This window comes from Nothobranchius furzeri, chromosome 1 (assembly GCF_043380555.1).
Source record: "Nothobranchius furzeri strain GRZ-AD chromosome 1, NfurGRZ-RIMD1, whole genome shotgun sequence".
NCBI classification, from domain to species: domain Eukaryota; kingdom Metazoa; phylum Chordata; class Actinopteri; order Cyprinodontiformes; family Nothobranchiidae; genus Nothobranchius; species Nothobranchius furzeri.
This window is the reverse complement of record NC_091741.1, coordinates 44,524,194-44,548,310: the sequence shown is the minus strand read 5'-3', so window position 1 is coordinate 44,548,310 and position 24,117 is coordinate 44,524,194. Positions and strand designations below refer to the sequence as shown.

The following is a 24,117-nucleotide window of genomic DNA, read 5'->3' as shown; positions in this document are numbered from 1 at the left end:
CTGACAGACAGCTCCGACAGCCGAAAGAGGACAGGCTGTGTTCACAGACAACAGGTCCATCACATAAACAAGAAGGAAACCAGACGCTAAACAGAAAATGTAAACTACTTAAAGAGCAAGTCACCCCCAAATCAACTTTTGTGCTGATAAACTATATAAATGGGTGTCTAATCATGCTGTAGACATGTGTAGTCAATAATTTGGCACTTTAATGCATCTTGGTTAAAATTTAAAATTTCTACCTAAAATTGTCAGTGTTGCGCCCTCTTCAGGTAAACAAAAAAACTCTGCACTGCATTTGAATTTAAATTTGCCATCGCTATTGGTACTTTATGACATCAGCTGAAGCCATATGAGGTCACAATGCCACTGAGAGCCTGTGTATTTGTTAGCGGCTCCGCCTTCTCAGTCTGCCAAGCATTTGTTGCATTTTTTTAAACTGGAAGTGGAGTAAGACTCTGGTAGGGGGTAACTTGCTCTTAAAATGAAATTTACATGTGACAAACAGAACGGAACATTCAGTCTGTTAAACCCCGCTCTAGCTTTGCTTCCTGCTCAGCTGCTTCTAGGTGGGAGGGATGTTCAGAGGGCAGTCTAACGGATTCAATCATTAAGAATAGAACAATCACACTAGGGCTGCAATGATTCGTTGACGTTGTCGACAAATATCGATAATAGAAATAGTCAATGAATTTCATTGTCGACATCACCAGACGTGTTTTTTCCGACCGAGTGAGGCATCTCCCTTCATTACAATCTCTGCCAACAGTCTCACATGCGCAATAGCTTATCTGCTGAGTGCCAACTAACAGAAATGTCGGCGTCCAACACAGCAGCTACGCTTACCAAAACATCAAAATTTTGGGAGCATTCTAGCCTGGATTCGGTGAATAAAAAGATGACCTGCAATATTTGCAAAGCAGTCCTCACGTATCACGGCAGCACCTCGAAGATGCATGAACACTTAAAGAGAAAGCACATCGGACAGTTGAATGAAACAGAGTCTGACTCACCTCGGTAAGATTTAAATAATACAAAAGCCAATACGTTTTGTTTTGGATGTACATTGAACATTTTTTAAAACGTATTTTCACTTTAAAAAAAGATTTACTGTTAGGGGGGTACACACGGGAGGCGACAAACGACAGCGATCAGCGAAATTCGTCGCTTTTATTACCTGACACACGGGAGGCGACCCGCGGCAGGGGCCAGCTGCAAAGCGTTCTGTTCCTTGGCGAAATTGAAACTTCCGTTGCTTTGTTTGGCTGTGTCAGGTTGGAGGGAATTAAGGTTAGCAGTTCAGAGTTTAAAAAGTGGTAGATATGATGTTTCACAAGGTGCTGCTAGTTATGTGAAATCTTACTTCTGATTTTACTATATAAAACATAATAATAATCAACTTCTCCTTCATGTTTGCTCGGAGATGTACGGAGCATTCTGCCCGCTCATTGGTCAGTGAATGAAACCTCCGTTGATTGGTCCTCGTCCGAGCGACAGTGATGAAAAGTTGAAAATATTTCAATTTTCTGGGATTGCGTCGCTGGGTCGCCTGTGCACGACACACACACGAGCGCAAAATTTCACACACACGTTTTTCACGTTTCGCTTAGCAGGAGGGAGACCCACGATTATCGCTTTGTTGCGCATATCTCATTGAAAATGAATGGAGAGGCGATGTCGCCTCCCGTGTGAGCCCATTATGCCTGATTGTGCCTGACAAAAGTATTTTAATTTTGTTTAAGCATTTATATCTGTACCGACTGAGCACTGTGCCTAATTGGTGTTAGACAGGGCATTTTTATTGACTTTTAGCATGAATTGGCCTATCAGCAGCAAAGTTCTATAAAATATGCATTTTCTATTTGAAGTACAAACTTTCTTGTGTTTACTATCATTTTTCACATAATTAAAGCAATCTCATGCTAAATTTAAGAAAAATTATCCGATTAGTCAACTAATCGTTTCAATAGTTGGTGACTAGTCGACTATTAAAGTAGTCGTTAGTTGCAGCCCTAATTCACGCTGATTGGTTGAGGTGTTTCTAGAACTGTACATTTCAGAAGTTATTAAAGTTATTCCTTTATTTTTTAATAAAACATTCATTTTATTGGTTGCAATCTGTACGTGAAGAGTGTTTAAAGCAATATGGCAAAAGATTCTCCAGAAAAACATCTACTGTCCCTTTAAACCCTGCAGATCAACACCCAACACAAGGATGTCTACAGGCAGAGTGGCTTGATGTTCTGCTGCAGCACCAGACATCTACTTTTCAGGCAGGCTGCTGGCCTTCTCACAGGAAGACATAACCATGGTAACATCAACACCACCTGCCTGTCTCGGGTCAATGCTTCAGCTGTAAGGTGAAAAATGCTTCAGTGTCCCTTAAATATTTTGTAAGTTAAAACCCTGCTGAATTATCTTTTCCTGCTCCAAAAATTTCTAATTAAAAAGCACTTCATCTCAAAAATAACAAAATTTATTACAATGTTGGTCCAGCCGTGATTGCTGCACCAGTAATAATCCTGCTGTTGTTTCCTAAATTAAAACGATTGAATCGAGAAATGGGAAGAAAACACGGCCGACTGACCTACTAACACACAAACGAACCACGGCAGCAAAAAACAAGCTGAAAGCACAAATGTTGTAGTTGAAAGCATTAAAAGCAAAAACAAAAAAACACAATATCCTCACAGACGTCCGTATCTCGACCTGTACATTACTGGCCTGGTGACCTAGATTAGATTATCGGTAACTAGCAAACATTAGCAGCTTGCACTGCACACTCGTAGATAAACATGCTACGTCAAACCCACCTTTGTTGTTTTAGGAAAGGTGAGTCAACGCAGCATCCGTGTTACATTATCCTGCGCAACCTTTAGCATCAATTATACTTAACAAGCGTGAGTACTGCCATACCTTTCTCTGTTTTGTATCATGTTTAGGCTCCATTTAGCCCTCAAAGACGCTGCTGGGCCATGTGTAAAAGTTCAAATTGTATTGAATATATGGATATTCTAGGAGTTAAACCAGTGCCGAATTAAAGATTAAGTCAAATCACTTAATATGAACCGTTTAACTTTCCTAAATTTGAAATGATGAATATCTAGGAGACTTACTGGTGGTAGTTTGACTGAGTTTTGAACTACGTTTGGTAATTGAGTGAACTTCTAATAGCGTGTGTCCACGGAAACTATTATAATTTTAACCCGTTAAATATGGAAGCTGCTGCAAACATGGTTATAAAACGCAAGTAAAATAAGAGTTCAACACGAGAAACGATGCATAAATAAATGATTGTTACGCTGCTATAAGGTTAGCTAGCTCAACCCTTCTTAGCCAAGCGGAATGCCGTCTTCTACTAAATGGTTACTCATCACCAGCTAAAATAAGGCTTATAGTCACTTTGACTAATATCCAAATGAGTGATCAATTAACTACTCCGTGTTTAAACCCTGGAACAATGTTTTACACGTTAGACTCAGACTTTTTCAGGTTTGAGAAGTAAAAGTGGTAATGTAACGATGCAAGTTGTAAAAACACACACGAAGATATGCGACACGTACATCTAACGATACCATGAAACTGCCAAATGGTCTCAATAATAAATTTAAACATTAATAAAGCCAATAACCCCGTGGAGGACCACATGACTGGTTGCAGACATGTGGGGTAGAGGCGTTAGCATTTAGCGTTAGCAGCCTTGTGTTTCAGCTTTACCTTAAGCAAAAGCTCCCGAGACTTTCCCGAGACTTTAAGCAACGGTTTAAAATCGTTTAAAATAGACAACAAAAGGTGATTAAAAACTTTGCAACTTCGTCTTAAGAGCGAAGCCGTTCAGCTTTTCGTAGAAACTCCAGATAACTGATGCCCACGTTGCCAAAAAGAAGCAACTTTCGGGCTAAAACAAAACCGAGAGCGGTAAGAAACCCGGTAATGTCGCATTACCTCGTTGGGCTGAAATAGATGAAAACACCGATGTTAGTGCGCTCCAACGTGTGAAATCGTGCAGTGGGGAGATTCAGAGGTGCTGCTGACTGTCTGTGGTTGCAGACAGTGTTGGTGTTTAGTACAGGCAGCAGCGTCAGATCTCCTCTCCTCCCCCCTCCGGGTCACCAGTTAACCCACTGCATCCTGCTGCTGCCACTACTGGGATGACAGATGAAGGGCTTTCATCCTCTTTCAGATGGATACCACATTTATTCATAAAGCACAAGATAAGAACATTATAGCAAATCAAAAGACTCACACGAGATGTAAAAGGTTTAAAATACAACAGTTCAGTCTACATTCAAGCCAGGGAATAAAAGTGAGTTAAGAGAATAAGAAACAGAGAGTGAGGGGTCCTGGAGAGGCAGACCGTTCCACAGTTCAGACTCTGGCTGCTGCTGCTAAAGCTCTCTCCCTCTTGTTTAGCAATGCACCTGTGGGTTTTTACAGCATCTGACCTGCAGGCCTAAGGTAACATGACTGTAGTTTAACCCTCTGCAGGCAGGTGTTGCAGATTTGCAACGTTAAAACCTACCTACTGGTTACACCACATATGTATTTCATGAGCATTTTTAAACTCAGAAGAACCCCTGAATGACTTAGTTGTTCGTCCTTTTATCAAAACTTATTTTGACCCTGAGAGGGTTAACCGTTTAGGCCCTAGGCCTTTTTTCTTTGGGCCTTGGCGCCTCCCAATTGGGGGCCTTTGGAGTTTCATGTCCCAAGTGTCAGTGGTTGTTTGCATTCCCCGAGCACAACTACAGCTACAATCAAAACAGTTTAGATTGTAAACAAAGCAATTTTTGGTTTTTGATACATTAAGATAAAATAACATTTGAACTTTATTTTAAAAGAGCTGCCCTGTGTGAAAGGATGGAGGTTGCGAGTTCAAATTCCATTTAGGAAATGTAGTCTATTGTTTTATCTATTCCAGGGATCCTCAACTACATTTGTCCATGTTTTTCTTCCCAGCAAACACCACTGAAGGTCAGATGCTCCTCTAAAATAAAGTTCAAATATCATTGTATCTTAATTTATTACAATTTAAAATGGCCTTGTTTCCCATCTGGGCTGTTAGATTGTGGTTTTAGTTGTGTTTGGAGAATGTGGACAGTTGTAGATGTTTGGGACATAAAACTGTAGAGGCCCCCAATTGGGGGTGGGGGGGGTTAGGGTTAAACAGGTTAAGGAGGTCCAATAGTTCTGATGAGCAGGTTTAGCAACAGTTGGAAAAAGTTTAACTGGAATCCTAAAATAAACTGAGTGCCAGTAAAGAGACGCCAGAATTGGCGTGTTGAGAGCTTTCTGAATCAGCTAAAGGCGTCTAAATACAGATGTACTAATTCTGATTTTGAAGGTTGATACAATTTCTGAATCACCAGAATGAAAGTTTTGGGAGAGAAAAAAAACATTGCAATGGTGAGTTCACAAACTGGGGAACGTGTCAGGGGATTTATTGCTGGTTGGCAATGGTTTAGAGTCCTCCATGCATGGACGTTGGGAGGGGACAACCTGCATGAGGACTGGGGAGTGGGGGTATCTTTACAGTAAATATACAAAAAATATGTAATATGTAAAGGGAACAGGCTTCAACACCAGCAGTTGTTTTCCGCTTGGTCCTAGTGCTCAACCAGTGTCTAATTAATATAGCGTACGATTGTTTTTGGACAATAAAATGCGCAGGGGATAAAAATGTACGTAAAAAAAAGTGGTGTTTAAACTACATCCATACCTCCACGGGACGGTTTTTAAAATTTTAATCCGACTTTCTGATCGTTGCTGCCTGTTCCTGCAGTCTGCTGCTGTCACTCGTGAACAATCCTGCAACATTTGCATCCAACCCGCAGACCCAGTCATTGATTTTTATAAGGTAGGTACATTACGATCAAATGCACATACATGCATGAAGTGTTTCATTTCAGAACAACAAATTTCCATTCTACATGCCAGTATTGTTTCACTCTTCATTTCCGATACAGATATAAACCGATATCGATATATGCTGTGTCCACCGCTCATGAAAAAGAAAAACTAAAACATTTTAGGGTTCTAACATCACATATTTTCTACATGTTTAAACTTTAAACAGGTTCTGTGCAAAATGACAACTACTTCAATTTAAGTTAGGAACAGGAAAAGGGCCATGTCTCCAACAGCAGCTGAGCCACATTCTCCCTAAGCGCGACGCCATGCTCATTAGTTAGTGATTTACTTTTACTTTTGTCTGTATATTGCAGCTATGGTGATAAAATATTTACAGATAAAGATCATCAGATAAGAAAAGCAGCCTTGGGTGAAGATTCTTGTTTTTGTTTTAGTCGGTTGTCACTACACGGGGCAAATTTCTACTTCACAAGTTTTGTCAAATTAACCCAATATATCTCAGAAACATTACCTCAGATCTGTCATATTTTGACATTTTATGAGAGAGAAGTAGCTGGAAAGTTTGATGCATAATATGTGTGTAGTATGTAAAAGTTGGGTCATTAAAAGACTGAAAACCGATATCGGTATGACTTTTTAATGCCAAAGTGGCCTGATAGTAATGGTAGACCGGTAATATCGGACATCCCTAATTTTAAGTAATGTGCTCTCGTTTGCCTGAGTCTTCCTGCCAGTTGTGCGCGATCCTCGTCCCATCGCTGGGCTCTACATAAAAATAAAAATAAAACTATCTTTAAGATCATCATTTTGGCCATTTCAGCTATTTTCTTGGTGCAACTCCCACTTTCAGCAAGAATTGTTGATGATTTTACGAGCAAACGTTTGAAACCACTCATGTCTTTTTTTACCCATCTCATTTAGTAGTTTAATTAACTTTCAGAAGGTTTTGCTTCACGAGAGATGTGAAGACAACCCAGTTTGAGTAGCTTTGTTAATTTTCCTTGTCTCCCGGACCAGAAAACCATGTGACTTAACCTTTTCCTGTGACACAATCTCAAACATAAACGCGCCTATTGATCGCTGCGACCAGAGTCAGACCTGTCACGCTCCAGCTAATTTCCTTCTACTTTTCAGTCACATGTAAATAATGTTAAATGGATTAGACGTACAAAAAGGTCAGCATGAATCACACTATTCACATGAAAGCAAATGTCTTTAAACAGTGCATTTTTTTCACCCTTTTTTGGGGGGGTTATATATTTAATTTGGCTAATTTTGTCATTTTACATGATGCAGCAAATCACAAGATTTTAAAATTTCACCAGAAGAATGAAAACAAGCTAATCCAGAACAGATATTTTGAGGAACATGTTAAAATGTGCTCTGAGGAGGGAGTTCTAAAGCTCTGCAGAAAAAAAGATGTTTGCTTCATCCAGCGTGCTGCTGGAGGTAACTCGGGGGATCCATCGCCCACTCCCGGTCTGTGAGATATAAATGTGGGTCATTCCAGATATGGGTCAGTGATTCCTTTATGCTCTCGAGCTATTCCGAGCCCTCGCTCCAGCCTTGTTTATCCATCCTGCAGCATGTCGCTCACTACTGCCTTCATGGTGCATCACAGAGCTGTCCGTGTGCAAGACGCTTAAAATAACACCTGCCAGATTAAGACGGGCGGGTATTTTTGTGTTAGCGTCTGCTAGTGAGCCACATCCATGGCCTTTAAATACACCCCTAAAGTCAGCAGATAGTCAAAGCAAGTCATTTGCAAACTGATCTATTACATATGAGTCTGCGCGGAAACTAACCGCATAATATGAAGCTAATTTACATGTATGACCTTATCGAGGAAGTGCAACACTCACAACATATTTGATTTCACATTATCATTGAGATTAATTCATTTCAATCTGTGAGCGTTTCTTTTTCTGTCACGGGGATTAATAGTTTGTTCATAATGTAAATAAAGTTGATATTTTGTGCTACATACTCACTTTTCTGGGCAAAGACCTGCTTGAATCCTTGTGGCGCTATACCTCTGTGCTGCAGTCTCGTGTCCGTAAACGTGGGAGTTGTGTCGAAAGTAATTCTCCCCCTCCTTGGATGAGATGTTGGATGGATGAGCATCCCCTACAACCCTGCTGTAGTCCACCTGCAGGATCTCCTTCCCTCCATCGCCAAAGTGCTCGTATCCAAATCCTTCCATCCGTCTGCACAAGGTCACAGTCTGACTCCAGCTGGCCGTTTGGCCTTGTTATGCAGCCAGTTACACCAACAGCTTCAGGGCTTTTGGACCGATCCACGAAACAAAGATAACCAACAGTTGAAGGTTTGGGAAGGAAAGAAAACAATCCCAAATTCCCAAAACGATGGGAAAGTCACAATCCAAGTTTACAGAAATTAACTTTTCAGTTTGTTAAGTTTTTTTTTTTTTGGATCCAAGTTCAATCCTGATTTCAAAACTTTGTAAAAAAAATGAAGAAGAGAATAAACAAAATACAACAACCTGTGTAGGACTGCTGCTTCTGCCTGTGCACGGGATGCACCTGCCTAACGCAAAACACCAGCCATCTCGAAGCATGTCAACAGAGGGCGTCGCCTAGGAGATTCTCCCACGGAGAGGGTGTCTCCGTGGTAATGATGATTGCAGCGGAGCATTGTGGGGAAGAGCCGGTTGTGCTGATGCTTCTGCAATCTTAGAACTTTTCCATTTCATTTTACTTCTTACTTACATGTAGGATCAAGCTCTCATTGCCCCGAGCAGAAGTAGAAAAGAGTGAGTGGTACAACTCCAAGTGCTCCATGCTCCCTTTATGTCTTTCGCTTTCTCTATGTAAGGGGTTAATCCAGCTTTCAGTCGTTTTCACAAAGAGGATTTCAGTATTAGAATAGAGCCAAGAGTACAAGCTCTGCTAAGAGAGGAGTAGACTCCTTTTCCTGCAACAACACTGTCACCACAGTGGGTGGTGTTAGGCAAAACAGGCCATGCAGGAAATAAAGCATTCCTCCTTAAACAAACGTTCAAAGTCACAGTCTGAGATCAGATTTAAAGATTGATTTAAAGCATTTTTCACAAGCTCTCGTTGTCAAAAGTAACATCCAGCATAGCACCAGAGTTTAACTGGTTCCATTTACGCAGGAATGACTGAAATTCAAGGAGGGAAATTTGTTAATTCTTCTTACAAATGTTCTGAAAGTTAAAAAGGTTCCTCCCCACAATCACATTCAGCATTTTTAGGACTGCCTGAAGGTGAAGGACTGTGTCAGTTTGTGAAACGTTAAAACGGCATCCAGAAAATTCCCCGCGTACAACTCATCTGGAGCAAGTGGGAACAGGCACTACTCACCCGGTAGAGTTACACAGAGCTGTGAGAAAGTCGCTGCCCCCTTACAGATTCCTTTTTATGATCACACTTAAATGTGATCAGCATACAAGTTCACATAAAAGACTCAAATAAACCGAGTTAATACAATAAGCAGTTATCAAATGTTGACTTCATTCACGGAATTAAAAAGCTATGCATGTGTCAAAAAGTACTTGAATCCTGGATTAACTGGGATTAATCACATTATTTGGAAAACAGTGTATAAATTTATTACGTGATAGAGAAATAAGGGAAAATGAAACTAGCTAAAAGATCTCAAAAAGCAACATATCAAACCAGCTCAGTGGTCTACGAGTGTCCAAAGACTTTAACAATGAGACCCAATGCATTGACACTCGGCATTAAGGGGTTCAATTTGGAGGTTAAACCTCCAAAAAGTCCCCGAGCGCGGCCGTGTCTGCAGCTCACCACAGCCCCAGGTGATGCGTCAAATGCAGAGAAATCATTTCAGCAGTGTGTGATGACAAATGGGAGTTTAACTTTAACATAATATTCAGATTTTTAAAGCACACTACAGAAGAACAGTTTGGTTAAAATACATTACAAATGAGAATGGGCGATGATGTGAGTAAAGGTGTATGGGAATATATAATTAATGATACTGACAAGAATTGTTAAATTGTCTAGACTACCATTATTATTATTGTTAAGATTTTCTTTGGTCATAAGGTTGTTGAATTTGAGTTTTTTCTACATATTGAATGTTAAACTATTAGTGAAAAATAGGGGTGGGCATGAATAAGCTTGGCTTGACTGAGATCCTCATCTGTGCCCCAGACAAGCTGGTTCCCAAAGTCAGAGACTCTCTTGGTCAGCTTGCTTCTCACACCAAACCTTCCATCAGGAATCTTGACGTGACCTTTGACCCAGCTCTCACCCTGGATTCTCATATCAGTTCTCTTGTTCACTCTTCCTTCTTCCATCTCAGGAACATTGCTAAACTGAGTCCCATTCTGTCCCGCTCTGAACTTGAGACAGTTCTCCACACCTTCATCTCCTCACGCTTAGACTACTGTAACTCTCTTTTCACGTGTCTGAGCAGAACCTCCCTGAACCGTCTACAGGTGGTTCAGAATGCCTGTGCTCGGCTTCTGACCAAGTCCTCCAAACACACCCACATCACCCCGCTTCTCCTCCAGCTTCACTGGCTGCCAGTCAACTTCAGGGTTCATTTCAAGACCCTGGTTCTGGTCTATAGGGCCTTACATGGACAAGCACCATCTTACATTGGTGATCTTCTTAGTCCCTACACCCCCAGCAGGTCCCTGAGGTCCAGTGATCAAAGCCTACTGGTTGTGCAGCACCAGGCTAAAGACCAAAGGTGACAGATCATTTGCTGCTGTGGCCCCCAGACTCTGGACCTCTCTCCCCCTGAGCCTGAGATCAGTGGACTCAGTGGTCTCCTTTAAAAAGCAGCTGAAGACTCACTTGTTCAAGCTGGCTTTTGGATGACCTTCTTCACCACTCTCTCTTTATTCTGCTCTCCCCACCTATTCCACCTTCCTCAGGATCCACTGATTTCCCTCTTTCCTATTCACTCTCTCTCTTTCTTAACATTTTTTCTTTTAAATCGCAATTGCCTATTTTTGTTCATTTTAAATATATTTTTAAACATTTTCTAAATGCTTTTTTATATTTTTACATGTTTATTTTTTTGTTTTTTGTTTTTGTGAAGCGCCTCGTGATTTTTATCTTGAGAGGTGCTATAGAAATGATATTTTCTTCTTCTTCTTCCGCCCACTCCCTTTCGAACATGCCTACGACAATGTCAACTTGATTTATTATTGATTTATATTCTGTTGTTAATTGTGATGTTACTGGCATGTTGGGAATAAATAAATGATGATGATGATGTTGATGATGATGATGATGATGATGATGATGATGATGATGATGATGATGATGATGAACATACCCCGCTCTAAAGAAATTCTACAACTAAAGAACCAAGAATAACATCCAACAGCCTGAAGACTTCACTTGGAAGAACCTTAAGGGTTTGGATTGATGACAAACGTTTCTGGAGGTATGCATTCTGTTGTGTCTAGTGTAAACCTCACCTGCATTTCAGAGAAAGAACATCCGACCAACAGTCAAACACGGTGGTGGAAGTGTGATGGTCTGAGGCTGTTTTGCTGCTTCAGGACCTGAATGCTGTAACTGATGGAACCATGAATTCTGCTCTCTAGCAGAAAACCCTGAAGGAGAATGTCTGACCTTCAACCTTAAACAGATTGTTTGTGCTGGACAGCTCTCTAACGTGGCTGAATTCAGACTATTTGCAAAGAAGAGTGGGACAGAGCTCCTCCACAGCAATACAAGAGCCATGATGGATAGTAACTGGGAAAAAAAGTAGAAGAAACGTTTTGTTTCACCCCACAAAAAATACATAACTTTGAATCTCTGACACTTTGAGAGAAACTTAGCTTCCTCCATGTTCTCTCACTAACCTTTGAGTTCTTGTCACATGCAGGACAACCCTTGTCTTAGTTCCACATGTGTGTGTCCTCAGGTCGTCTCGCCCCCTCATTTAATTGCATTATCATAATGATCGCCATGTGCTCAGCGTGGAGGTCTGCTAATAGTTCAGACAAACCAGAGTCACATGTTTTTTTTTCCCTAATTATTCCCAATAAGAGAGTTCTTGTTCTCTCTCTGTGTGTGTGTGTGTGTGTGTGTGTGTGTGTGTGTGTGTGTGTGTGTGTGTGTGTGTGTGTGTGTGTGTGTGTGTGTGTGTGTGTGTGTGTGTGTGTGTGTGTGTGTGTGTGTGTGTGTGTGTGTGTGTGTGTGTGTGTGTGAGAGAGAGAGAGAGAGACTGTGGGCTTCTCTCATCATATGAACTGATTTCACACCAAGGGACTCTGACAGAACACGGGCCTCATCATAACAACCAGGAAATCGTCTGTCGTCTTTCTCATTTTTAAATCAAACGTTGCATTGTGAAGAGTTAATGTTCTCCTTCTGGTAATTGCTGAGTTTTGTTTTAATCTGTAAATTTATTTTCAAACCTGCAAACAGAAACAATAGGAGAAGTGTGTTAAACTGTTGAACTGACACATCAAAGTCTGTTGATAATTAAATGTATTCCACTGAACTGAGAATTATAAAAACATGCTAGCAAATAAAAGGGAATGTGGAAATTATAGATTTTTGCTGCAGCAGGAGTAATTTACCAATACATTATTACATGATCAGGATGGAATCAGTGCATGTTTACGTTAGTGCAGGTCAACCTGTAAGATTTTGAATTTTCTCTCCTAATAAAGCTCTTGAATGGGTGGTTTGAGTAGAGTTAAAACACCCTTTAGCTGTTTTGTTTTTTATCTTGTTGTTTTCTGCCAATTAATCTTAATGTAGCTGCTGAACTTTGACCTCATAACATGAAGGACTGAGCTTTTTAATTGAAACAGTCAGGTGCTGCCATCTAGTGGACAATATTCTCTTGCACAAAGAAAACAAAATAAGTTCCCACTGCTCACAAATGTAGAATAATGCACTTATCAAATTCTTCATGGCAGATTTAGAATGCGTGAAATAATTAATTTCCTTATTTTATTTTTTTACATGTGTTTTATTTTAAGACAATAATCAGAATCTCAGATATGTAAAAAGTTCTCAAGTAACAACAAGCAAAGTTGGATAAACTAACTTAATTAATGATAAATGACCCGCACTTGTATAGCGCCTCTCAGAGTAAGGACTCCAAAGCGCTTTACACTACAGTGTATCATTCATCCATTCACACACTGGTGGTGATGAGCTACAATGTAGCCACAGCTGCCCTGGGGCGCACTGACAGAGGCGAGGCTGCCGAGCACTGGCGCCGCCGGTCCCTCCGACCACCACCAGCAGGCAAGTGGGGTTAAGTGTCTTGCCCAAGGACACAACAGCAGAATTCTCTGTCCGGAGCCGGGATCGAACCAGCAACCTTCCGATTACTGGACACACTGGATTAACACACACACACACACACACACACACACACACACACACACACACACACACACACACACACACACACACACACACACACACACACACACAAACACACACACACACACACTATAGTGGTGAAAAGAGACATGGTAATTGTTACCAAACCAAGAAGTCACCATGGAAGCAAAAGGAAACAGAAATGCATCTCTCTGAGAATGGCCTGTTAAAATTGTAGCAATGAAGCCCAGAAAGCAGCAGCTGATGTGCATGAGTGTGTGTAATCCGAGCTGCTGGCTGAGTCTGTGAGAATGGCATTCTGGAGCTACACAATAAAACCACGGGGTTTTAACTGAACCCTCCTGATGATCGGGATCGAGCTTGTTCATCATTACAAGGGATTGTTTTTATTTAAAACAGACCTTTTCCAAACACGTGTTTTAATCCACAATCTTGGACTGAGTTACAAAAAACTGCTACTGATCAAATCCTTTGTCTTGAATGAGCTAAGTGAATGTGTGAGGTTACATTCTTTCATCCAGTGTTTTTAGAGTGCATGCCTGCAAAAGCCTGTTGTGCAACTCTGGTTTTTGGTGCAACGTGAAATCATAAGATCGCATTCACACACTAATTAGGAAAAGTACGGTTTGAAAGTTGCCCAACTTGACCTTCAGCTCAGATTAGTAAGCCACCGTTCCCAGTGAAGCAAGGCAACTTGGTAGAAAGTTGTGTTATTTAAACTGTGACACTAAGGTTTGTCTTTATTCCTTTAATTTGGGTGAGAACAGTAAAGTAACACATTCACTGACTTTTTTTGCTTAATACATATATAATATATATAATTAACAAATCAGTGGCAAGTTAGCAGTATTTAAAAATACTCTCACTTCAAAGTCTGTTTGAATGCTGATAATTTAGCAGACTGTTTATGCTGTTTGTCTCCAAAATTCTGAATATCAGTAAAATAATGAATAACTGAAACTCTCTTGACGACACTTGGAGCAAAAAACTCATTCATCAGTGCAATGAATGCACTGTCTTGAATAATGTTAGTGCTGCTAAACATTTGCGTATCACTGCATTCAGCAAATATGTATTTAAATTTATTATTTTTGTTTTTCTTATATTTTGTTGTTTTGTAAGACACACTATTTGAGTGTCATCTAGTTGTAGCTTGGCAAGTCATCCTATATGTTATAGTCGACCCATAGATGGATCTCAGTCAGAGGGCGGAGTCTATGATTGTCTTTCAAACTGTGCCCACATGCTATTGGACAAGGAACAATGTGACATCCTCACCGCTACGGATGTCAGTCAACGGGACAGTTTGCCATGCACTGTTCAAGAAGACGCATATACATTGACACTCAGCATTAAGGGGCTGGATTGTGAATTAAACCACCCAATGGCTCCCAAGTGGGGCTGTGTCTGCAGCTCACCACTCCCTTAGGGGATGGGCCAAATACGGAGATCAAATTTCACACACACCAGTGTGTGTGATAACTAATGGGACTTTAACTTCAACTTAAGTTAATCCAAAAGCTGTTTCAAACGACCAAGTCTTCAATCAGCCTAAAAGACCAGGGGTCTCATTTATAAAACACTGCGTAGAATCCTTACTAAAACCGTACTAAAAACGTTCTTACGCCAGGTAGGTTTATGACCTATAAAACATGGAGTACGTTCTTATTCTGTGTGTGCACGAAGCAGTACAAGTGATAATGCTGCTGGAACTCATAATTGCATCCTTCTCAGCAGCAGCACTGCAGGTGCTCTCCATGTCCAAAATGTGCGTAAGCCAGGTCCTTAGTCAACTTAAAGTTGTGCACATTTTTCCGCTACGTTTTCTTTTATAAGTCCCAAAGTTTGCGTGGAAAGTTGCTCACGCAGTTTTCCGACCACGTTTTGTGCGTAAGCAAGCTTGATAAATGAGACCCCAGATCATGGATGTAATTTGGGGGGGGGGGGGGGCAGGGGGGACATGTCCCCCCCACTTTTTCCAAAGTCAAGTTTTGACCCCTGCACTTTTTACCATGCAAAAGTAATATTACTTTATATTAAATTGACACTGGTTGAGCTCTAGGACCAAGTAGAAATGTTTGTGTTGAAGCCTGTTTCCCATTAGAACATACTGTAAAGATTCCCCCCCGTGTCCCCCCCCCCCCCCCCCCCCACATCTAAAGTGAAAATTACGTCCATGCCCCAGATGTAGAATGACCTACAACGCACTACCAGAACAGGGGCGTCCTTGTCAATTTTCCAGAAACTCCTAAAGACCCAGCTCTTCAGAGAGCATCTTCTAAACTAGCAGCCTCCCAACACGTGTCCCCCACTCCACTACACACTCCATGTTCAGTTCCCTCTATGATTGACCATGCTGCCTCACTGCTACCTAGGATTGACTGAATAGTGTTTGTTGTTAGCCTCAAGGGCAACCTGATGGCTTGATTATCACCTGTAAGTCACTTTGGACAAAAGCGTCTAAATACATAAAAGTAAACATAAATACTAATACCTAAATGCTAAGTTGCTCCCATGCAGAGGTGGACTGGCCTATCTGGCTTATCTGGCATTGTCCGAGTGGGCCGCTTGCCAAAATTGTGCGTGTGCAGAAAAGATACAACTCCGCAAGTGCAAAAGCTCGCTAAGCTAATCTTCTCCTGTTATTTGCGTCCGGAATGGTCATGCCAATTTGGTGAGACCAACATTTGTCGTCTTTTCACACATAACCTTGTTATGTCGGCCGTTGTATCAGAAAGTAGGCAGAATATCCTTTTCTGAGCTTGATTTGAAGCTGCGTTACATGTAGCAGAATCAGGTATCCATCTTAACTCCTCTAACACATCTCTTCTTCACTCCCTCACATGCTTACGTCCTCTCCTAGGCTGAACCCTAGTGGTGGAGATAACAAACCTAAAATAACTTTTGCCTCCATTCAACAATGAGCACTTTCTTGTTCTATAAAATCTTGATCTTAAAGATCTTAAAGGCAGTCATCTTTCCTTATTTCCAGGGACCCGTGGTCGGGACGTAGATGGGCATGGCTTAGGCTCCCTACAGCAAACCCATACATCAAGTTAGACTTTGAATGCAAACACAGTCACGGAACACGCACCCCTTCCCTCGGTATCTTCCCTGAGATGCTTCTACTGGTACAGGAAATCCGCGATGACAGACAAAGTGAGATAGAGCTGTTGCAACACAGTCTCACACCCAAGACGTCAAAATATGACACGTGTGACCAAGCGTCAATATATGACGATTCGGGACGCCCCAGCGCGTCAGGAGACGACGATCAGGGACTACCCCCCCCCCCGGCTCTCTAGGAGAGATGAGGAGGGGAGTAATAAAAGTTGTGTGTGGATTAATAATAAACAAAGTGAAGTGTCGCTTAAAAAACAAGAATCTTTATTATAAAACGAATATTTATAAAGACCACAAAAAAAAAACAAACAAAAAAAAAACAAAGGAGCAATATTGAAAAAGGAGAAACCAAAAACGCCAACCCAGAAGGGGATGGGATGAAAGCAACCGAGAATATGCTATTTACACACAAGGGGAGATCCGAGGTCAGAGTCTAAAGCCAGTCCGAAGTCAAATTACCAAAGTGTCATATCTAAGTCCAAATTCCAAAACTGAGTCAAATACCGAAGTCTAATGAGCTAACCAAAAGTGAACGAAGAGAAGAGAATAGTGCAAACTCTTGCGAATTTACATTACCCTTGGACCTTCTCACTGAATGAGACCTAGAGGGCAGCTTTTAACAGCTGAGCCATGATTAGGAGCATGTAGCCACACCGGGAGACAGACGAAGCAGAAGGCCGCTGAGGCCATCCTGTGGCCAAAAAGGAGCGCTGCACGTAACAGGGACAAACAGCTGACGCAGCATCCCAGAGCGTCGGTATCCGACGCCGGTGGTGAGACGGACATTAGAACTACTTGTGAACTATACCTTCCCCTCACCCCAATCCTAACCTTAAGGTCACAGTTTATGGACCTTAAGGTTAGGATTAGGGTGAGGGGAAGGTTAAATAGTGACGCCAGCGGAGCCACGTGAACCAGCATGTCCCTGATCGTCGTCTCCTGATGCGTTGGGGCGTCCCGAATCGTCATATATTGACGCTTGGTCACACACATCATATTTTGACGCCTTGGGTGTGAGAATGTGGCTGATCACCAGTCGCCGTTTTCTAGGTCCAAACCTCTTTTGTTGTCCATGGCTTCAAATGATGTATTTCTTTTTGGGACTCTGGTAGTTTGTCCTAAAGTTGAAGTGGTAGCAGCCGGCTGTTTCACCTTCTCTGATATTATTGAGTGGAGAACCTCTCACACCATGGTGTTCTGTTGCTACAGAAGCGAGTGCATAAATCAGCTCTCAATCCTGCTCTTGGTGGGCTGGTATCCAGCACATTTTAGTGGTTTCTCTGCTCCAACACACTTGATTTAGTAGTAGAATCACCTGTGCAGCAGCTCATCCAGCTCTGCAGGAGCGTTAATCAGCTGCTGATTGAAATCAAGAGTGTTGAAACAGTGTTTGAACTAAAACATGCTGGATACCGGCCCATGGGACCAACAACTGGATGCTCCTATCGTTGCTTTTGGTGTTATTGGTGGAGGATTTCAGACAAACGCAAGAAACCCACTTTATTATTTTTCCCCGTTTTTCTAAATCTGCAGAATAAATGTGTAGCTTCACTGTGTTAGAAAATTGTTAAAAGACATCAGAAAATAATTAAGCTCAGCTGTTTTCCAAATTTGCTGTTGCAGCTTGAATTTTCACTTCTGCTCCACCAATAAAAAACCCTGATGGAAAAACCCTGGAGGACCGGATGCAGAGGTTCGATGTTCGTTCCGCGTCAGCTGCAGTCCGGAGCTGCGCCTGCTGGGAAGACGGTCAAGGTTCTGCTGCGGATTCTGGCTATTTGGATTTGAAAACTTAAATCGTTACGGAGGAAAAGATAATCTCACAGAGCCGTCTGGTGTAGGATTTTCAAAACACCGATCCCCGGTAGGAGCTGTTGTTCTGCGGTCGTCTGTGTTGCGCCTTTCTGTCCCTTAGCGGCTCTTTGTCTTTGTGCCATTACAAAAAATAAATATTAAGTAATCGCGACGAGTTGACAACGTTAACCAGCATCTAACAACATGTCTACTGTAATTGACTTGCCTCTGACAGCTGACCTTTTGGGCATTTCTTGATAAATACAAATTTCACTTCATCATTTGCCTGTAATACTCACCTGTAAACGCGCTAATTAAACAATTACATTTCTTAAAATAATTTTGTTTTTAAACGCATTTAAAATGAAAACTAAGCAGAAATGCAACCATCTGGTTTTTGAGAGGACTGTTGCAGATTTCTGTAAAGCCCTGGCTTGCTGATATAAAGTTGGATTTAATCAGTTATTATCCCATAATACTTCAGTTATGCTTCTGTTATTATGTGCATTAGCTCTTAGTGATGATGAGTTCAGGGACTGATGTAAAATGTGGAATATTTTTCTGGGAACTTTTTTTAATCCGAACTCTGAAATTCAAATGAATGCAGCCACACTAAAAACCAGCCAGTTATGACCACCAGCTGATTTCTGCTCATCTCTACGTTTAACACGGTGATTCCTCTCATTGCAGACCGTCTCCATGGGAATTATGTTGGTGGTAGCAGTAGTCCTGAAGCTATACGCCATTGGAACGGCACTTTCTTTGCTGGCCATCCTGTACGGAGTAGCGGACTCCTTCGGAGGGCTCATGTACTCTCCAAACAACCTTTATATAGATGAACGGAACCATCCGATACAGGAGCAGCTCGCCTCCAGCAGCCACCAACGAGGATACTCCAAAAACATCGGCTCCTGATGGATTTTCAATGCTGAACTTTACTTTACAGCTAAACTCAGAGAAAAATCACTGCACTACTAAATGATGGCTTGCACTAAAGCTTTGAAATGTTTGTTTGAAAAACCTTTTTTTTATTGGAGCTCCTGTTTGGAACAGGAAAAGCATCAGCAGTGGATTTGACATCACTGACGGGTCCAAACGTTGTCAGGACCTGTTCCGACTTTCTCGGCCCCTCAGGAGAGAAGCGTCGTGCCAAGACTGTGAATCACAATTCATTAGTGTTCTTAAACAAACTGTCATCATGACGTGTAACAGCAGCTAGATCCAGTATGTCTTTGTAAACGTGTGTGTAGTTTGTTCTGCTGATTGGATTTTTTTAAATAACGATTGAGATAAAAAGCAGAATAAGGTAGAAAATGAGAATTTTATTTCTGAATTAGGATGGATGCTGACAATAAATGAACAGAATGATGAAACCACTGGTGTTTTCGTTGAATTTGTCTCCAGCTAAGTGCACTCCTTTTAAAGAATTGTTTATCTTGCTGGAGGGCAACTTCTCAAGGTGAAATTTACGGTTTTTCCTGATAGAAACTACTCCCATCCCATCCTCTAGTATGTTAACCCACACAGCAGTTGACCGCGGTGACTCATGAGGATGTTTGATGTCGACATGCCTCATCAAGTAGCTGATCACAGGTTATGATTCACTTGACAAGCTTTTCAGAACTTGTCAGAAAACTTTGAGCCAAGCACAACCAGAAGATCAATATTCTGTCATTGTTTCACTTGTCATATAAAACCAGTTTAATCAAATATGTACTCAATAATTGTTTCTGAGCTAATTCGGTACTTGGAGGGACTTGGTGAGATTTTTTATTTTTAAACCAAAACAACTTTACCTTGTATATTATTATCTGTCCTTTATTTAACCAGGTGAAGACACACTAAGATACAAAAATCTACTTTCGAAGAGTCAGCTGGTCCTGGAAGGAAACACAAGGACAATACAGAGTTACACAGGGTCGCACGTTCAAACGGAGGCACAAAGACATTAATTTTAGTTAAGTGAAAATAATAAACTTAAAAGATTCTTTGAGTAAAGCAGCTTGGTGACCAGAAGTCAGGCCTTGGGAGGTGAGGAGGAGGTGCAGAGAGCCTCTTGCCTCGAGAATCAGCCTGAAAAAGAATAAATATCATGGATGAACGAATACAAGATGGAATGATGAAACATATCTGACCTATACCAGCTTCTAAAACGATTCAAAGCAAGCTGTTGTATGGTGGGGTGAGTACTCCTCCATCTCTATAACATCTTTGAGTTCTTCATTTCAGGAGAGGGAACTCACCAGCTGTGGGGCATTAGTAATCAGCGGCAGCTGCAGCTCCTCAGGTCATCCGCAGCGAAGAGGAGAGAGAACTACTACACTTTGCTGGATGATTAGCTACTCACGGCAGTATCTGGCCTCTCGTTCTAGGATAATGCTTGGTTTCTACTCTGATAATTTGCTGTTACAGTTATTGGAAATTTTTGGATAATTCCTGGACTCTTGTGTTGGATCTTTTTGGACTCAAGTTTGTATTTCTCTCCAGGATTCCTGGACAACCTTCCCTGACGCTCTGGGTTTGTTGGATCTGATCCTCCATCTGAGAAGCGGAACCAGTACTGGATTACTCACCTGGAAAGAACCATAACCTACCTGGACTTCACAGTTCGCCTCTCCTCTTATCCTCTGCCACCCCGCCTGGCTCCCTCTCCTGGACTCACTCCTTCACCCCACCTGCCCTCCTCGACCTCCTCCACCTGCAGAACTTTGGACTCTCTCTGGCTCCAGCTAATCTGGGACTATTCCAGGGACACTTTTTGTTAGATTCCTGCAATAAATCATTGTTTTTAACTTTCCGCCCTTTCATGTGGTGATTCTTCATGTCGTGGGTTAAACACATTCCCAGGAACATGACACTAGCTTCAAAAAGTCCATCGTGACTTAGTAGCTTGTCCAAGTGGAAAAACCAGGAGCTAGAAGTTGACATGATTAATTGTTATGGTCATGTTATGACATGATTGAGCTGTTTCTGCACAGCTCTCTGACGGTTACACCTGTGTTTCAGTAACATCGAGGTCTGAACTTGGACAGGACCATTACAACACCATTATGCTTTTCTGTTTCAGCAATGCTTTGCTGTTTGGTATCCTTCATGGCTGGTTGTAGGGGGTGCATGCAGGCTAAGGCCAGCTGCACTGTTAGAGAGGCAAAATGCCTTTAAAGGTGTGGATCACTCTTTTAATCAATACATTTGCAGTGGTCTCTAGTAGGAATGAATACCTTGCAAGTTGTACTCTGGAGAAAAAAAGCTCCAGTGCGCCTGTTTCATAAACTAGAAAATTGCCACATCACAGCTTCAGATGGCAGCATTTGGACTCTTATTTCCTGATATTTGAACATCTCACCTCTGATTGGCTAATAGCAACACGACTCTACCACTGACTCCAGCTGCTTTGCAACATTGATGTTTTATCTCCACAATAACACAAGCCTGAAGGAGTTTTGCTGCGTTGTGGAGTTTCTAATGCTAACGGTTAGCTTCTACTTATCAAGACGGTCTCTGCTGTCTGAACGCTAAACCAAAAACAGCATTCCACTTTGCAAGTCAAGATGGGTGAGTCCATAAATGTTAAGTGACAGTGTGACGTAGATCTGCCGGGCTTTTTAAATTCTAGAGTTTTACCGTCTATTTTCTATGAGAAGCTAATGCAGGAGATAGGTGTAGGAGACTTTTTTCAGGTTCAGCGTGGATGAAAAATGCAGAGTGACTGATCATAATCAGAAATCATTAAATATGGCTTTTCAGTGTTCCACACCTTTGGGGATTTCAAATTTCAAACAGCAGTTCAGTAACTGAACTTCAGTTACAGTTTCTTTAGCTTCCGTAGTTATAGTTTCAAAATATAATTATTTTGCAAATAATTCATCTGATTTATTTATGTAAAAAGTGAAAAGAGTTGTCTATGCTTCTTTTTTCAATTTCAGATAAATTGAAGCTTTTGTTCCACGTCTTGCATTGGGCTGAATTATCCAAAAAAATAAAAATCCAAACTTATTAATGCTTAGGCTCCGCCCTCAGAAGGGGTCATAGGGGGCTCCAAGCTTGCTGTCAGGGTGGAACTGCCTCACCCTGGACCCCCCCCCCCCCCACACACACACACACACACACACCACCACCACCACCACCCGAGCCACACCTGGTATGTTTTTTTTTCAGTTTCATGGTCCTTTTAGGTCAAAGTGTGGAGGACCGCTTTGCACCCAAACCATCAACCCTTCACCCTCGTGCTGGCAGTTGTTATGAAATGGGCTGATAAGCTGTGTTTGGTTTTCACTAAATCTGATGCTGTTAATTACAGGTAAGCATCTCTATTTCTGCTTTATTCAGAAGCCAAATAACAAAGCTTTATTCTGGAAACTCTTCTAAACACATACATGCTCTGTAATGAATAACCTGCTTAAGAAGGCTTGTAAACTGTTGAATGAAGCTCCTGGATATTTCCTCTGAGCACGATCCGACCAGTGTCTCAGGTGAATCATAGGCTGCTCTATTGTACAATTGAGGATAGATTTGAACTCTTTTTCGTCATACCTTTCAGCTGAAAAGCTGAAATACTACTTTGTACGATGACTAAACAAGATCCAGTTAAAAAGAAAGTCACTTTTTTTCTTGGTTTCTCGGAACCAGAAACGTTGTTTGACATGATTCATCACTGATGTGAAATCCGTTTTTACTGTGGGAATTTCTTACTTCATCCCTTTGCACAATAAAAAATGCTTTACCTGGAAGTCGTGTCTCGTTGCTACACCAATAATTTTAAAGTCATATCTGGAGGTTTTGAATAAACTGTTTGGAGGGAAAGTGAGCAAACTGACTTGGATTAGTTAACACATCAGCCAACAGCAAGGCGGTTCAGTTGCACAGCTGCCAACAAATGACGGGCAAACACGCTTGCACTTTCATGTCTTAAGTAAAACCAGGCGAGTAAAAGTATTTTGTCTCTCGAGGCAGTTTGGTGTCTGTAAGGCAAAGCAAAGCAAGGCCGCTTTATTTGCACTATAGCAAGAAAGAACACGTAGAAATAAAAAATACTCCTGTATTTATACATTTAAAATATTTTTATTCCTTTATTTACTTTTACTTTATACTTGTTTACTTGAATTACCTTATTTGTTCTGTAAGTAGATAAACAAATGGTGTTTTGATTCATGTACATGCCCTTAAGATATTGTGAGCTGACACTAAGACTATTTGACTTGATTTGAGTAAATTTTACTATAACTTCAAAGGAGAATGTTGCAAATGAAACAAAAACATTTATAATTAAATCTAAATATACCAAGTATGGCTGCTGTAGAACAAATGTATCCCACCAAAACAAAAGTGGGGTTCTCCAACTGCCTTTGGTCCTAAAAATGTCTCTGCGGACAATCAGTGTAAAATTAGGAAAAGGAATTCAGGAATTAAGTCTACTGCCGTCTAAATTCATTCTTATTTCTCAGTTTGCTTCATCTGTGTGAGCTACAGCAGGGCAGATGCCAAAATCAGCCGCATGACAGCTTGTTTATGTGAAAATCAAGAACCACCTGCTTTTACCGTCTGTAATATAAGTGCTGGGGATGGTTCTCGCCATCCAGGTCATGAGTATCCAAAGAAGTTTGATTGAAAGCAACTGGACATCTTCGGTTTCTTGGAGATATTTTGCTTCTCATCCAATGCTGAAGATTGACAAAGCTCCTTGGATGAGAAGCGAAACGTCCAGTTGCCTTCATATGAACCCCTTTGGATTAATCACCAAGTGGGCCGTTTGGGCAGCCAGGCCACCTGGGAAGTGTCTCCTTTCTCCCAAAGATCAGTCCGCCTCTGCTTGCAAGGCCCTAACCCCTCCATTCAATCTACATGAACATTTTATGTTTCTGCTGTTACAATCCACAGAGATTGAACTCTATTAAAAATAATGAGCGATCCCTATAGATCGATTAATGATAAAAAGTGGGTACCAGACCACTGGTATGTGACACAGAGGGAGCTTGACCAAGCGTCCATGTTT

The 24,117-nt window shown here is 41.4% G+C and overlaps 1 protein-coding gene and 1 long non-coding RNA gene across 4 annotated transcripts in view; one reads left to right on the top strand and one right to left on the bottom strand.

The window, feature by feature from the left end:
• The window catches only part of impdh1b (IMP (inosine 5'-monophosphate) dehydrogenase 1b), a 30,774-nt gene extending 26,025 nt beyond the window's left edge, over positions 1-4,749 (bottom strand). For all 3 annotated transcript variants that reach the window (XM_015959811.3, XM_015959817.3, XM_015959826.3), the window contains exon 1: positions 3,946-4,749. The gene's annotated coding sequence lies outside the window, so the exon portion shown is untranslated. The remainder of the gene's footprint in view (positions 1-3,945) is intronic.
• A 12,535-nt stretch (positions 4,750-17,284) lies between these two features.
• On the top strand, positions 17,285-19,501 carry LOC107385758 (uncharacterized). The gene is made up of 2 exons (XR_001573016.3): positions 17,285-18,195; positions 18,816-19,501. It is a non-coding gene; the product is annotated as an uncharacterized lncRNA (long non-coding RNA).
• The last annotated feature ends 4,616 nt before the right edge of the window (positions 19,502-24,117 follow it).